The 16,188-nt window shown below is 36.6% G+C and overlaps 1 protein-coding gene across 4 annotated transcripts in view; it reads left to right on the top strand.

The window, feature by feature from the left end:
• Positions 1-16,188, top strand: part of CACNA2D1 (calcium voltage-gated channel auxiliary subunit alpha2delta 1) — a 497,531-nt gene that overhangs the window by 478,457 nt on the left and 2,886 nt on the right. The gene's annotated exons all lie outside the window — the stretch shown is intronic.

Below are 16,188 nucleotides of genomic sequence, written 5' to 3'. Positions count from 1 at the left end.
TGAGATTAAATTCACTCAAATCAACTTCAAAGATCACATAAAAACCCTATTACCTAAAATGTTTTCAACCTAGGAGACTCTATGTTTTCATCAAGGCACGAGAAAGATTGGACTGAGACAAATTTTCAGTAATTCAAGTTCCTGTGAATTATACATCCTACTGTGTGTGAAAGTACAGCTCTTGCTCAGTAGCTTAACTTGCTAATAATGTCTTGTGTTCCTTTAGCAGTGAAATGTTTTGGTAATGCTTATTTGCAATGGTCATTGTGACCCTGCTCTGGATGGAGGCTCACATAAACTGCTAACTGCCAGCAAACTGCATGAAATCTCATCTTGTATGTCTTCTTCTCTGTGTTTTCTTTCCTTTTCCTGTACTTGCTACTTTGCCCGTTATTAATAGGATCAACTTATGTGCACAACGAGTCGTGCCTGTACCATGATGTCAGCTCCTATCTCCATTTTACTGCAAGTTTTCATGTGGTGTGGATGGTCAGTCACTTTCTCTAATTTTTCTTTTTGTGTGTGTTTGGCTTGAAATTTTAATAAATAATCCATGTCCCTAAATTCATTATAATAAATGTCCTGAAAGCAGGTTTTTAAAATTCCAGTACTAATATTGTTTTGTAAATAGCTGAATTCAAATATGGCTTAAGTTTCTAATCCCAAACCCGGCATATCCTTTTCCTATGTTTATTTAAAAATCAGTATTTTCTTATAAGGTTTTGTATAAAGATTAAATCATTACGGGAAAAATTCTATGTTTCTTGATGTCTAGCTTTTTACTAAAGAAAAATACCCTGAGGACGATTATTAGAGCTGGTCATCTCAATTTTCAAAAGATGCTGACATTAAATTAATGAGCCATTTCAATTTTATCAGACATTATTTTCTAAGTCAATAATTCTATGCTTTCCTTTCTTTTTAAAACAAATATGACTTAATCAACTTTTTATATTTTTTACTACCAAAATATTGATGCTATTAAAATATTTTAGTACAAGTGCTTCCAATTTCTAAGTTCATTTTACTTAGAATGACTTACAGTATCTAGGCTAAAATTATCACTTGTTAACCTGTGACCAATTTCTGAATTATATTATTAGTATGACTGCATAGATGTTGTAGGCCCCAAGCTTGTGTTCATGGTTTCACTTACAGCTTTGCAGTTTCTTCTCTGATGCTCTGGGATCCTCATGGTTAGTGTTACTAGAGCAACTTTGATGGTGTTCTTTCTTCACTGCTCTCCAGGTATTCGTTGATTAGGAAACCACTAGATGGAGATATGGCCATTACTGTGAGTGCTGTGTGCTCATCAGAGGGGGAGAAAAGTGGAATATCAGAGGGAGTCTCAGAAAGCTAGTTTTTTTCCTGGGCTAATAACTTAACAGTCTTCATGGCACAGGATTCCAAGTGAAAGAAACCAAAATGAAATGATCCCTCTGCATGAACCTGTGTTTTCAATTGATAGAGAGGTAGCTCTCTGAAGTAATGTTTTGTGATTATACGATTTACATATGAAAAGTGTAGTGAAATCATAGGTTCCATGTTGTCTTTTTTATACCTGTCTCTATTTGTGATAATAGAAATGAAAGTAAAACATAAGGGTAAAAAATTATCACATTATATTCTCTAGGTGAGGAATAGTATAAATATTTACTCTATTTTCACCTTTGATTCAGAAGTTTACTTCTCAGTCATAGAATTTTTAGGTAAGATTTACAGGCTACAAAACTATAGGTCAGCTCCCTTGGGAGGTAAAAGATTTTTACCTTTACCTTAAAAATCTATAGGTAAGAATGAATTTACTTTTTTTCTTCTAAGACTCTCCCCTCAAAAATATGATTGAATTTTTCTTTGATATTTGTCTTTCTCACCATAACTATAACTTTACCAAGAAAATAAATAGCATTGTAGATTCAGCTGGATGGGATCAGTACATCTTAATGAAATAATTTTTGAAAGATGAAAAGAACACACCAGGGATTTCCTAATATTATTGTGTCCTTGAAGAATATATAATGAATAGTCCTGAGAAGATGATGTAGAGGGCATATACTTTACATTAATATAACTTAAGTATTTAGAAACACAGTTATCAGTACTGAACAGTGAATCTCGTCTATGCAATGTGAGTGTTGATATGATAATATCAAAAGAAGTATCATTTTCTCTGAAACAATACAGAGTTGAAGAAATAATACAAATATTACCAAAAAATACTGAGGATAATTGGCCGTGGTTCCTCACACTGAAGACCAATAGAGGTCAAAGTCTAAGCTTCAATGCTAGTCTAGCTACCCAGGAATGTGTGGTGGCTTAGTTTCTGCTCACAGGAAAGCCGGGATGCTGGTGTCATCTCTGACATCTTCTAATGGATGGTTTCTAAGCATTTATAGAATGTCTAAAGATAGGACTCTTGTATCCTGTGCAATCCAAAAAGAGTATCAATTATAGACCACGAGGACTTCATTAAAACCCAAGGGTCCAAGTGAGACCTTTTGACAAGAGCTTTGCAATTTAAGTGGTAAAGAACAAAAGAAAAAGCCACGGTTTATCAAAGCAAGCCAGCCAATAATATGTATCATCGATAAAGTTCATTATTTTATGCAAACTGCAAACCTAATTTATGAAAGCAGATTACTGGGTACGTGAAAAATGAATGTGTAGGTATGTATATGTAGACAATACACACATGCATTTGTGTAGTTGAACACATATACTACCTACTTCATGAGTTAGCGTGGTTACTGTGTTATGGTGCAGTGTAGGAGAACAAACTGTTTGTTAGAGAACCTATTCCTATTAAAAGTGTTACACTGTGTAGTTCCATCTACCTAAATAATTTTAAAAATACATTTTCTTTGAAGCCGCTGTAGGTGACTTAACTACAGAGCAATTTAAATTAAAAAGTCAGCCATTATTTGGTGCGTGTCTTCACCAGCGATTTGCCTTTTGAACATAATGACTATAATTCAGAAAATATTGAGCTCTTACTATGTGCCATTAGTCACTGTGGTGATTCTGGTTGGGGAAAGAAAAGGCAAGTTACATGCTTCACAAGAGAAAATTGAAAATATTTTAGCCACTAGCATGCATGGTCTTAGAGAGCCTTGGGGCAAAGTCATATGCATATAAGTACAATTTAGGTGTTGTTTCTTTTAATGAGTAATGAAAAAGGAATTCTCTGCTGATATGTTTATTAGGAGTCTTTTGAGAGAAGTCTCTAGAAGAAAATTGAAAAAATTACCGAATTTTAAAAACAAGTACATATAGCATTAGCACTGTATCATTTTTCTACCTGAGTGTGTTAAACTGAAACAAAGTACCCATCTTTAAAAATCAGACTGATTTACTTGCTTATAATGGTAGTGGGATTTTTGGTGTATCTTTAAGGTGGAGAAAATGCTAATGTTTCTCCCACATCTGTGCATTTGTGATTTAGAATGTATCTCTTATTTCATAGAATAATTTCAAGTCTTGGTGTATGTAGTTGTCCATGCAAAACACATGAGAAAAGATGACAGCAAACTGAAGAGGCAGATTTTTTTGTGTGAAATCAACTTGCAGACTTGAGGGACTCCAAATAACTTATCTCACCTACCCCCTCCCTGACTACAACAGGCATCATCACATACAGGAAACGCAACTGAACAAATAAATTTTAAAAACACTAGAAATATAAACATAAAAACAATGGATCAGAAGTAGAGATATTTTTTTTTTCTTTTCGTAACACATTTGTTTTATGTTAACCAGAATTTCTTTGACAAAACATATCCTTACTACATGACTGGGTCTTGTTTGTATACTGATTTTCCATTCCATCACATTAACACATAATTAGCAGCTGGCCAAGAGCCAAGCCTTTACATTACTATTTTATGTTTGCAGTATTTCTAACTAGGCTGTACCTGTGCTGCTTTATTGACTACCTACTATTCATTTATCAAGTAGTACCATACAACCTGTGCATTAGACCATTCTTCTGGGTGTGAGATATTGGAGATATATTTATACTAAAAAATACTGTTTTAATCTGGAGTTCAAATGTAAGTGAGCATCCTGTTTCTTTATGTGGTTACCCAACCTAAAGGGAAAACTATTAGAACCAAGAGAAGACCAAGTGTGAAGTCCCTGGGACAGTACACACCTTGACCTGTTGCAGAGACAGACAGTGTTATTGGAGCCGAGTGAGTTGTAGGGGTGGGGAGAGGAATACTAGAAGACAGAGAAGCCGCCAAGCTCTGGACTACATAAGGCTTTGTAGGCCGTGCTAAGCCATTTGGGTTTTGTTCTGAGAGGGATAAAATTTTTGACCTATGCTTTTAAGGAGACTGTTTTTGGGTTAAAAAAATTTGTGAAAAAGCAAGAGTAGAAGCCATGAGACACGAGAGGCAGCTTTTGAAGGAGTCTAGGCCAGAAGCGATGGTGACTAAGACACGAGATAGTGAGAAGTGGTAAGTTTGGAGATCTATTTGGAAGCTAAAGTTAAGAGGATGTGCTGGTGGATTACATTTGAAAACGAGGGGCGGGGAGGGATCACAGATGACTTGTCTTTGCCCTGATCCACTTCTCCTAGAAGTATCGTTCAGAAAAAATAGTGTCTTTGGGCAAATTTGGGGCCTTTCTGAGGCATCAGAGAGGAGAGGCGGCAGAGCTCAATCCCTGCAGAGGTCACAGGAGAATTCAGGTCTGAAGATACAAAGTGTGAGTTTTTGCAGTTCTGGTCCAAGATGGTGACATGGGAGTGCCAAACTCACTCTATATCACAGACCCGCTAAACCTGTAACTATAAACAAAGCACTTTCCTCTGGAAAAAAAAAAATGGAGAAACGAGGTGAATGACCCATACGTATTGGGTGAATGAGAAAACAACCACATTGAAACAGGTAGGAAGTGCTAAGACACACTATCCCCATAATCCCTACCTCTGGCATAGCAGCGTGTAATCAGGAGGGAATTTTTAACTCTTAGCTCTTCCTTGAGGAATGAAGGGTTTGGTCTGAATACCAAGTAGTGGAATTTTAAGACTTCCATGCAAAGTACAGTGTCCCCAATAACTATCTCTGAAAGTCTAATAGGGGGACAAGACCATAGCAAAGAAACAATTGTCAACAGGCTCCCGAGGACTCACTGTAGCTTTCCTTCCAAGGCTTAGAGAAGATGGACCAAACATCAATGCCCTATGCCCAGTCTTTCTCTGATTTAGCACACATTTAGAGGCTGACTGCAGGCCTCCTTAGACACAGAGGAAGGCAGTGGGCCATGCCTCCACTTTGACCCTGTGACATACTCCAAGTCACTGGTCTGTCTCCGAAGGAGCTTGTGGATCCATTTGGCATTTGGCTTTTAAGACTGCTGCCCAAAAAACACCTCCCTTTATCACTTGGCCATGGTGGCCAGTAGAGCTGATCTTCTTGGGTATTGGGGGACAGTGGCAAATACACAGTTCTTAACTGTAAATTCCCCCAGGGTTCGGCACAGTGAAGGCCAACTAAAATGTTCTTCTCTTAGTCATACCCTAAAAGGGGTGGGTCTATTTACATACCTCAAAAACTATTGCCTCAGGGTTCTGCCTCCAATCAGCCTGCATCCAGGTGCTGAATGAGATCATCCCCAATGGGACACAGACAGTTAAAGGCACACCCCCCACTTATTGGGAGCCACTTCAAGCCTGTGAATCGTGGTGTGTTTTTTCAAATGCACAGAAACCAACACAGAGTCCAGGAAAACGAAGATACAGAAAACAGAAAACTTTTAAAAACAACAAGATAAAACTCCACCAACAGCCCTAAAGGAGTTCAAAATAATGGTCATAAAGATGCTCACCAAAGTCAGGAGGAAAATGCAAAAGCTAAATAAGAACTTCAATAAAGAGAAAATATTAAAAAGTACAAAAAAGTCAAAGAACTGAATGTAATAAATCACAGTAATAACATAAGAGATAAAAATGACATAAATAGATTTAAAAAAGACCCTTTGACAAAATACATCATTTCATGATAAAAACCTTGGTCAGATGGGGTATAGAGGAACATACTTCAACCTAATAAAGGCCATATATGACGAACACTCAGCTAACATTATACTCAGTGGAAGAAAATGTGGAGCTTTAACTCTCAGATCAGAGATGAGCACTGCTCTCATTCAACATAGTGTGGAAGCCCTAGCTCGAATTATAGGTGAGACAAAGAAATAACAGGGGTCCAAATAGGGAAGGAAGAAGTAAAGCTGCCAGTATTGACAGAAAAGATGGTTCTGTATACAGAAAAACCCAAAGACTCCCTCAAAAGACTGTTGGCAGCAATCCGTAATTTCAGTAAAGTTGCAAGATACAAAAATCAACATACAAGTATCAGTTGCATTTCTATACACTAATAATAAAACATCTGAAAAAGAAATAAACTATCCCATTCACAACAGCATCCAAACCAAAGTATTTAGGCGTAACTTCCAGGAAGTGAAAGAGCTGCACAGTGAAAGCTACAAGACTTTGCTGAAAAAAGAACACAAGCATAAATAGATATTAATATTGTAAAATGTCCGTACCACCCAAAGACAGCTATGGATTCAATGTAGCCCCCATCAAAATGCCAACAGCATTCACAGCAATAGAAAAAAATAATTCTAAAATTCATATGGACCCACAAAAGATTCAAAATACCATAATAGTCCTGAGGAAAAAGAAAAAAGCTGCAGGTATCAGATTTCTGGATTTTAGATTATACAATAAACCTATAGTAATCAAAACAGTATAGTACTGGCACAAAAATAGACACATAGGCTAGTGGAATAGAAGAGAGCCCAGAAGGAAACCCTTACATGTATATGGTCAACTAATATTCAGCACAAAAGCCAAGAACACCCCATTGGGAAAGGATAGTCACCAACAAATGGTGCTGGAAAAAGTGAACACATGCAGGGCAATGAAAATGGACCCCTATCTTATACCACTCACAAAAATTAACTCAGAAAAGATCAAAGACTTTAATATAAGACCTGATACTAAAAAACATCCTAGAAGACAAAGTAGTAAAGAAGTTCCTTGACATTGGTCCTGTCAATGATTTTTGGATACAATACCAAAAGCACAAAAAACCAAAGCAGAAATTAACAAATGGGACTATGGCAACTTTGAATGCTTCTCCACAAAGAAACAACCAAATGAAAAGGCAACCTACAGAATGAGGGAAAAAATGCAAGCCATGTATAGGAAAAGGAGTTAATATCCAGAATATTTGAAGAACTCATTAAAGTTTAAAAAAAACAATTAAAAAATGGGCAGGAAAACTAAATAGATGTGTTTTCAAAGATGACATCAAAATGGCCAACAGCTACATGAAAAGATGTTCAACATTACTAGTCATTAGGGAAAACAAATCAAAACCGCACACTTCAGCTTTAAGGACACACACCTTAAAATATATGAAAGTAAATGGATAGAAAAATATATTCCATGCAAATGGAAATCAAAAGAAAGCTGGGGTAGCTATACCTGGACACAAAAGACCTCAAGACAAAAACTGTACTAAGAGACATAATCATTATATATTGATAAAGGGTTCAGTCAAAAGTGGATATAACATTTAGAAATATTTATGCACCTGATATAAAGGGGCTTAAAGATAGTATGGCAAATATTAACAGACCTAACAGGAGAAGTAGGCAGCGATATAGTAATAGTAATAATACTAAACAGGAGACTTCAGTCGCCCACTTTCATCAATGGATAGATCATCCAGACAGAAAATGAATAAGCAAACACTGGAATTAAATAACCCATTAGATCACATGGATTTAAGTGACACTTACAGAACATTCTATCCAAAAGCAGCATTCTACACTTTGTTCTGAAATGAACATGGAACATCTTCCACGATAGAACATATGTTAAATCACCAAAAAAGCCTTAATAAATTTGAGAAGATTAAAATCCTAGCAAACATCTTCTCTGGCCACAGTTGTATCAAACTAGATCTCAACAATATAAAGAAAACTGTACAATTCACAAATATGTGGAGATTAAACAATATGCCACTCAACAGTCATGGGTCAAAGAAGAAATCCTAAGGGAAATTACACACACACACACACACACACACACACACACACACAAATGAGACAAATGAAGATGGAAATACACTGAACCAAAACTATTGGCAAGCAGCAAAGCAGTTCTAAGAGGAAAGTTTATAGTGATAAACACCTATATTAAGAATAGACAAACATCTTAAATAAATTTACACCTCAAGGATTAATAGCAAATGAAGCCTAATGCTAGGAGGTAGGAAATAACAAAAATCATGGCAGAAATAAGTGAAATAGAAACCAAAAAGACAATACAATACATTGCAATTAAGAACTGGTTTTTTTTTTTTTTTGAAAAGAAAAAACTTTAGTTAGACTTACCAAGGAAAAGAGGATTAAAATAAAACTAGGAATGAAAAAAAGACATTAAAATTGTTATCACAAAATATAGAAGATGATAAGAAACTACTATATAAACAATACATGGCAAAAATTGGGAACTCTAGAAGAAATTGATAAATTCTTAAAAAATATGGAGCCTATCAAGAGTGATTCATGAAGAAATAGAAAATCTGAACATATCCATTACTAGTAAGCAGATCGAATCAGCTATCAAAAACCTCCCGACAATCAGAAGCCAAAGACCAGATGGCTTCACTGGTAAGTTAAACGAACATTCAAAGAAGAATTAATACCAATCCCTCTCAAACTCTTCCAAAAATATAGCAAGAGAGAACACTTTCAAGCTCATTTGACAAAGCCAGCCTTACCATAATACCAAAACCAGACAAGAACACTGCAAGAATAAAGTTACAGGCTAGTATCTTTGAAGAACCTAGATGCAAAAATCCTCAAGAAAATGTTAGCAAGCTGAATCCAACAACACTAAACCATATACCATGATTAAGTGGGATGCAAGGACAGTTTCACATTCACAAATGAACCAGTGTGAACCACATTAATAAAGTGAAGGGGAAAAGAAAATCGTATGATCTCAATAAATGCAGACAAAGCACTTGCAAAATTTAACATCCGCCGTGATTAAAAACCCTTAACAAAGTTGGTATATAAGATCTGTACTTCAACAAAATAAAGGCTCACAGCTATCATTCACAATGGTAAAATTAGAAGAAGCTAACAGCCAAGTACCAGAAACTAACAGCTTCTCCTCTAATGCCATGAATAAGACAAGGATGCCCATTCTTGCCACTTTCTGTAACGTAGTACTGTAAGTTCTAGGCAGATCAAATACGCAAGAAAAATAATAGGCATCCAAACTGCAAAAGAAAAAATTATCTCTATTTGCAGATGGTATGATATTGTATATAGAAAACCCTAAGAAATCCACTTATTCAAATAAATTTAGTAAAATTGCAAGATTAAAAAAATGTAAAAAATGAGTTCTATTTTATACACTAACAGAAGTTGTTAAAATAATTTCATTTATAATTTTGCCAAAAAATCAAATACTTAGTAAATTTAACCAAGGGGGTAAACACTAAAAACTATAACATAAAAGAACTTGAAAAATAAAGGGAAAGATACTAGTTCTCATGAATTAGAATATTGTTAAAATGGGGTCACCTGGGTGGCTCAGTCAGTTGGGCATCTGACTTTGGCTCAGGTCATGATCTCACTGTTGGTGGGTTCAAGCCCCACGTCAGGCTCTGTGCTGACAGCTCAGAGCCTGGAGCCTGCTTCAGTTTCCGTGACTCCCTCTCTCTGCCCCTCTCGCACTCATGCTCTGTTTCTGTCTCAAAAATAAATAAATATTTAAAAAAAGAATATTGTTAAAATATGCATACCATACAAAGCAATCTACAGATTCATTGCAATTCCTATCAGAATTTCAATGACATTTTTCACTGAAATACAACAAATGATTCTAACATATGTATGAAACCACAAAACCGTAACAGGCAAAGCAACCTTGAGAAAGAAGAACAAAGCTGGAGACATCACACTTCTTGATATGAAACTATATTATACAAATACATTAATCAAAACAGTGTGGTACTGGCACACACAGACACACAGATCAATGTAACAAAACAGCCCAGGAGTAAACCCACGTATGTATGTTCCATTAACTTACGACAAAGGAGCCAAGAATGTATAATGGGAAAGAACAGTCTCTTCATTACATAGTGCTGATGGGGCACCAGGGTAGCTCAGTAGGTTGAGCATCTGACTCCTGATTTCAGCTCAGGTCATTATCCCAGGGTCATGTTGGGCTTCACACTAAGCATGAAGTCTGCTTTAGACTCTCTCTCGTTCCCCCTCTGCAGTTCTCCCCTGTTCGCACTCCCTCTCTCTAAAAATTTAAAAAAAAAAAAAAAAAAAAAAGTACTGGGAAAACTGAAAGCCCACACACAAAAGAATAAAAATGGACCACTATCTTACACTGTCAACAAAAGTCAACTGAAAATGGATTAACTACTTGAATGTAAGACCTGAAACCATAAAACTCCCAGAAGAAAACCTAGGAAGCAATCTTGTTGACATCGGTTTTGACAACTATTTCTTTTCTTTTTTTTTTTTTTTAAATTTGATCCCAACAGCAAAGGCAAGAAAAGCAAAAATCAACATGGGACTACATCAAAATTAAAAGTTTCTGCACAGCAAAGGAAACCAATAAACTTGAAAGGCTATACACAAAATGGGAGGAACTGTTTGCAAATTATGTATCTGATAAGCGACCAGTATCCCAAATGTATAAAGAAATCAAGTCAGATAATATCAAAAGAAATCTGATTAAAGAGTTGACAGAGAATCTGAGTAGAATTTTTCCCAAATCCCTATGAATGGGAAACAGGTCCAAGCACACCTTATTTTACTGTGCTTTGCTTTTATTGCACTTTACAGATACTGCATTTTTTTTTTTTTTTAACAAATTGAAGGTTTGTGGCAACCCTGCCTCAAGCAAATGTATTTGTGCCATTTTTCCAACAGCATTTGCTCACTGGTGTCTTTGTGTCACATACGATTTTCACAGTGTTTTTGATAGTACCATTCTAATTGTTTGGGGGCACCACAAACCACACCCATTTAAGACAACACACTTAAGAAATGTTATTTGTGTTCAGAAAGCTCTACCGACCAGCCATTTCCCCAGCTCCTTTTCTCTCCTTGGGCTTTGCTATTTCCTGAGACAAAATGATCTTGAAAGGAGGCCACTTAGTAACCCTACACTGGTCACTAAGTGTTCAAGTGAAAGGAAGAGTCACATGTCTCTTACCTTAAAAGGTAGCGAGGAAGCTATGTCAAAGGCCAAAGGCTGAATGCTAGGCCTCTTGTGCAAAACATTTGGTCAAGTCGTGGATGTAAAGGAAAAGTTCTTAAAGGAAATTAAAAGTAAAAGTGCTATTTCAGTGAACACACAAATGGTTAAAAAAAAAAAAAGGCAAAGTTTTAGGGGTCTGCATAGGAGATCAATCTAACCACAACATTACCTAAGCTGAAGCCAAATCCACATCAAGGCCCTGATTTTCTTCCTTTCTGTGAAAGCTGGGAGAGAGGAGAAAGCTGCCAAAGAAAAGTTTGAAGCTAGCAGAGGTTAGTTCATGAGATTGAAGTGAAGAAGCCAGCTCCATAACATAACAGTATAAGGTAAAACAGCAAGCTATCCAGAAGATCTAAGTAGGTAATTAATGAAAATGGCTACAGTAAGTGAGAGATTTTCAATGTAGAAGAAATAGCCTTCTGTTGAAACAAGATGCCATCTAAATCCTTCATAGCTACAGACTAGAAGTCAACACCTATCTTCAAACGATAGACTGTATCTCTTGTTAGGGGCTAATGAGCTGGTGGCTTGAAGTTGAAGTCACTGCTCATTGACCCTTCTGAAAATCCTAGGGTTCTTAAGAATTAGGCTTGATTTACTTTGTCTGTGTTCTCTATCAATGGACAACAAAGCTTGGATGACAGCACATCTGTTTACAACATGGTTTACTGAATATTTGAAGTCCACTGTTGAGACCTATTACTGCGGGGAAAAAAATCCTTTCAAAATGTGACTACTTACTGAGAATGCACCTGGTCACCCAAGAGCTATGACAGAGATGTATAGTGAGATACATGTTGTGTTCATGCCTGCTAACACATCATTCTGCAGCCCATGGATCAAGGAGTAATTTCCACTTGTCCAAGTCTTGTTATTTAGGAAATACACATTTTGTAAGCCTATAGCTGTCACAGATACTCCTCTAATGGATCTGGGAAAACTTTATTGAAAACTTTCTGGAAAGGATTCACCATTCTAGATGTTATGAAGAACATTCACAATTCAAGGGAGAAGCCAAAATATCAACATGAACAAGTTTAGAAGAAGTTGATTTGAACCCTCATAGATGACTTTGAGTGGTTCAAGAATGCCGTAGAGGAAGTAAGTGCAGACGGGGTAGAAACAACAAGAAAACTAGAATTACAAGTGGAGGCTAAAGATGTAACTGGATTGCTGCAATCTCATGATAAAACTTGAATGGATGGAGAAGATGTGGCATATATATACATATACACACACACACATATATATGCATACACACACAATGGAATACCACTTGGAGAACAAAAAGAATGAAATCTTGCCATTTGCAATAACGTGGATGGAATTAGAGCATCTTATGATTAGTGAAATAAGTCAGAGAAACACGGCTATCATATGATTTCACTCAGGTGGAATTTAAGAAACACAACAGATGAACATAGGGGAAGGGGAGAAAAATACGATAAAGACAGGGAGGCAAACCATAAGAGACTCTTAAATACAGAGAAGAAACTGAGTGTTGCTGGAGAGAGGCGGGGGTTGGGGGAATGTGCTAAATGGGTGATGGGCATTAATGAGGGCACTTGTTGGGATGAGCACTGTGTGTTACAAGGAAGTGATGAATCACTGTGTTCTATACCTGAAACCACGACAACACTGTATGGTAAATAACTTGAATTTAAAGAAATTTTTTTAAAAACTTGAATGAATGAAGGTTTAATTCTTATGGATGAACCAAAGTAGTTTCTGGAAATAGAATGTTGTACTCGTGGTGAAGATTCTGTGGCTATTTTTGAAATGACAACAGAGGAGTCAGAATGCTACGTAAACTTAGTTGATCATGCATCAACAGGATTTGAGAGGATTGACTTTAATTTTGAAAGAAGTTCTATTGTGGGCACAATACTACCAAACAGCATCCCAGACTGTAGGGAAATTGTTCTTGAAAGGAAGCATCCATCAATGCAGCAAACTTTTTGTTGTCTTATTTTAAGAAATTGCAATAGCTATTCAGCAACTACCACCCTCATCAGTCAGCAGCCATCATCAATTGTGGCAAGACCCTTGACCGGGGCAGTGGTGGGGGGGGGGGCGGAATTATGACTCCCTGAAAGCTCAGATGATGATTAGCATTTTTTAGCACCAAAATATTTTTTAAATTAAGGTATGTACTTTTTTAGACACAGGGCTATTGTACACTTAAGAGACTACACTATAGTATCAACATAACTTTTATATGCACTGGGAAACCAAAAAAATCATTTGAGTAGCTTTATTGAGATATTCACTTTATTCGATATCTACAATTGGAACTGAACCTGCAGTATATCCATCTTATGTCTATACGTGAAAGAGGCTCAGCATCACTTAGGAGATACGTGCAAATCTAAACTTCAATGAGATATCACCTCACACATGCTAGAATGGCTATTATCAAAAAGACAAGAGATCACCATTATGGCAAGGATGTGGAAAATGGGAATCCTGTGTGAGGGACCACTATGAAAACTGGTATGGAGGTTCCTCAAAAAATTAGAAATACAACTGTATGAATCAGCAACTCTAAGTATTCACTTAGAGTTGAAGAAAACGAAAACACTAATTAGAAAAGACATAGGGACCCCTGGGTGGCTCAGTCAGTTAAGCATCCAACTTCAGCTCAAGTCATGATCTCACAGTTCCTGGGTTTAGACCCACATTGGGCTCTGTGCTGACAGCTTGGAGCCTGCTTCAGATCTGTGTCTCTCTCACTCTCTGCCCCTCCCCCACTTGCACTCTCTCTCAAAAGCAAACATTAAAATTTTTTTTCCAGAAAAAGTCATAAACCCTCCTATGTTGACTGAGACATTTTTTCAATAGCCAAGATATAGAAACAACCTAAGTGTCCGTCAACAGATGAATGGATATAGAAGTGTTATATAGATAGATATATAGGACAGCCAGCCATTTGTGACAACATGGTTGGACCTTGAGGGCATTATGCTACATGAAACAAGCTAGATAAAGACAAATATTGCATGACATTACTTATATATGGATTCTATTTTTAAAAAATCAAATCATAGGGGCACCTGGGTGGCTCAGTCAGTTGAGCGTCTTGACTTCGGCTCAGGTCATGATCGCATGGTTTATGAGTTCGAACCCCGTGTCGGGCTCGGGGCTGACAGCTTGGAGCCTGGAGCCTGCTTCGGATTCTGTGTGTCTCTCTCTCTGCCCCTCCCGTGCTCATGCTCTCTCTTGCTCTCTCTCTCTCTCTCTCTCAACAACAAATAAATGTTAAAAATTTTTTTTAATCAAATTCATAGAAACAAAGAGTAGAAAAGTAATTGCCAGTACCTAAGGGGAGATAGGGAGAGTTTGGTAAAAGGGTACAAACTTTCAGCTATACTATGAATACACTCTGAAGATCTAATAAAATGTGATGACTTACAGTTGATAACGCCGTGAAATTAAATATTGTCACCAAAGGGGGAAAATGATAAATATGTGGATAATGGAAATGTTATTTAATGGGGGAAGGGGTTATCTTTTCACAATGTCTAGGTATATCAGATCACCTAAATGTACACTTGAAATATCTTACAATTTTATTTGTCCATTTAAACTGAAACTCATACTTTAAAGAAAAAAATGAAAACACAAAAAAGCAAAAATCATTTCCTATTAAAAAGGATAAAAGTAGAAGTTATTAACAGATGTGTGGAATTTAAAGCTATAGGACCAGATTACATTACCTAGGAAGAAAGTGTAAATAAAAAGAACCCCTGGAAAAGTCTGTCACGTAGAGAGCATGAAGAGAGGCATGTTGAGCCAAAGAGAGCAAGATGAACCCCCAACAAGTTTGGGAGAAACCAAAAGCGTTAGGCAAATATACATGAGAAAATACTGCAAGGGGAGAATATTCTACATTGCCAAATGCTCCTGACAAGTCAAGTACAATGAGGGCCAAGAATTGATCATTATTTTATGTTTTGCCTTATATTTAGTTGATTATGAAAAATAAATTTTTCGTAATGGATTTTGTTTCTTTTAGACATCTCTTTAACAAACAGAAAAAGCATTCTGCCTGAAAATGCAACTCAAAGAAATTTTATTTATTGGGTGGCAAGTACTGTATTAAACCTTAGTGAGGAAAACAAGCCAAACCAGCTCAGAGTCTCTGTGAAATTATTCTGAACATTTTACTCAGTTCTTTACTCACGTAGCCTATTCTTTTGATTATTGGAAGATGCACCTTGGCATAGTGAAGGCTGTAAGAAAAAAATCATATCTAATTACTTTCCTAAACATCTTTTTTTTTAATTTATTTATTTTGAGAGGAGAAAGAATGCAGGCATGTGGGGGATGGCAGAAAGAATGGGACAAAGAGAATCCCAAGCAAGCTCCATGCTGTGGAGGTGGGTCTCGATCCCACCAACCATGAGATCATGACCTGAGTTGAAATCAAGAGTCAGATGCTTAAATGACTGAACCATCCAGGCACCCCTCTCCTAATCATCTTTTATGAAATTCAATAATTAAAGGGAATTAAGGATGTAGAAAAAGTTACAGAATACAGAACCTAGGAATAAAAAATAAAGGATAATTTTTCCAATAGTAGGGAACTTAATGACTTCATGAGCCATCACTAGACCATGGGGCATGCAAATGTCAATTGCTGGTATTTCATGGTTCTGGAAACTAGACAAGCATCTCTTGCTAGCTTAGCTCTTTATTTTGAATATGTTCTTAGAGTGTCCTTTCAGGTGTGGTTCAAATACATTATTATTTTTAATTTTGGTGAAGGTCCCGATGCTACATGTGCAGTATGGTATGTTCACCTTTGAAATTGGATATAAGGGATATGGAAAATAGAGAAGTGTGTTTCTTAAATTGATTTTACCTGTCCCAAACTT

This window comes from Panthera tigris, chromosome A2 (genome assembly GCF_018350195.1).
Source record: "Panthera tigris isolate Pti1 chromosome A2, P.tigris_Pti1_mat1.1, whole genome shotgun sequence".
NCBI classification, from domain to species: domain Eukaryota; kingdom Metazoa; phylum Chordata; class Mammalia; order Carnivora; family Felidae; genus Panthera; species Panthera tigris.
This window is presented reverse-complemented; position numbering and strand designations above follow the sequence as displayed.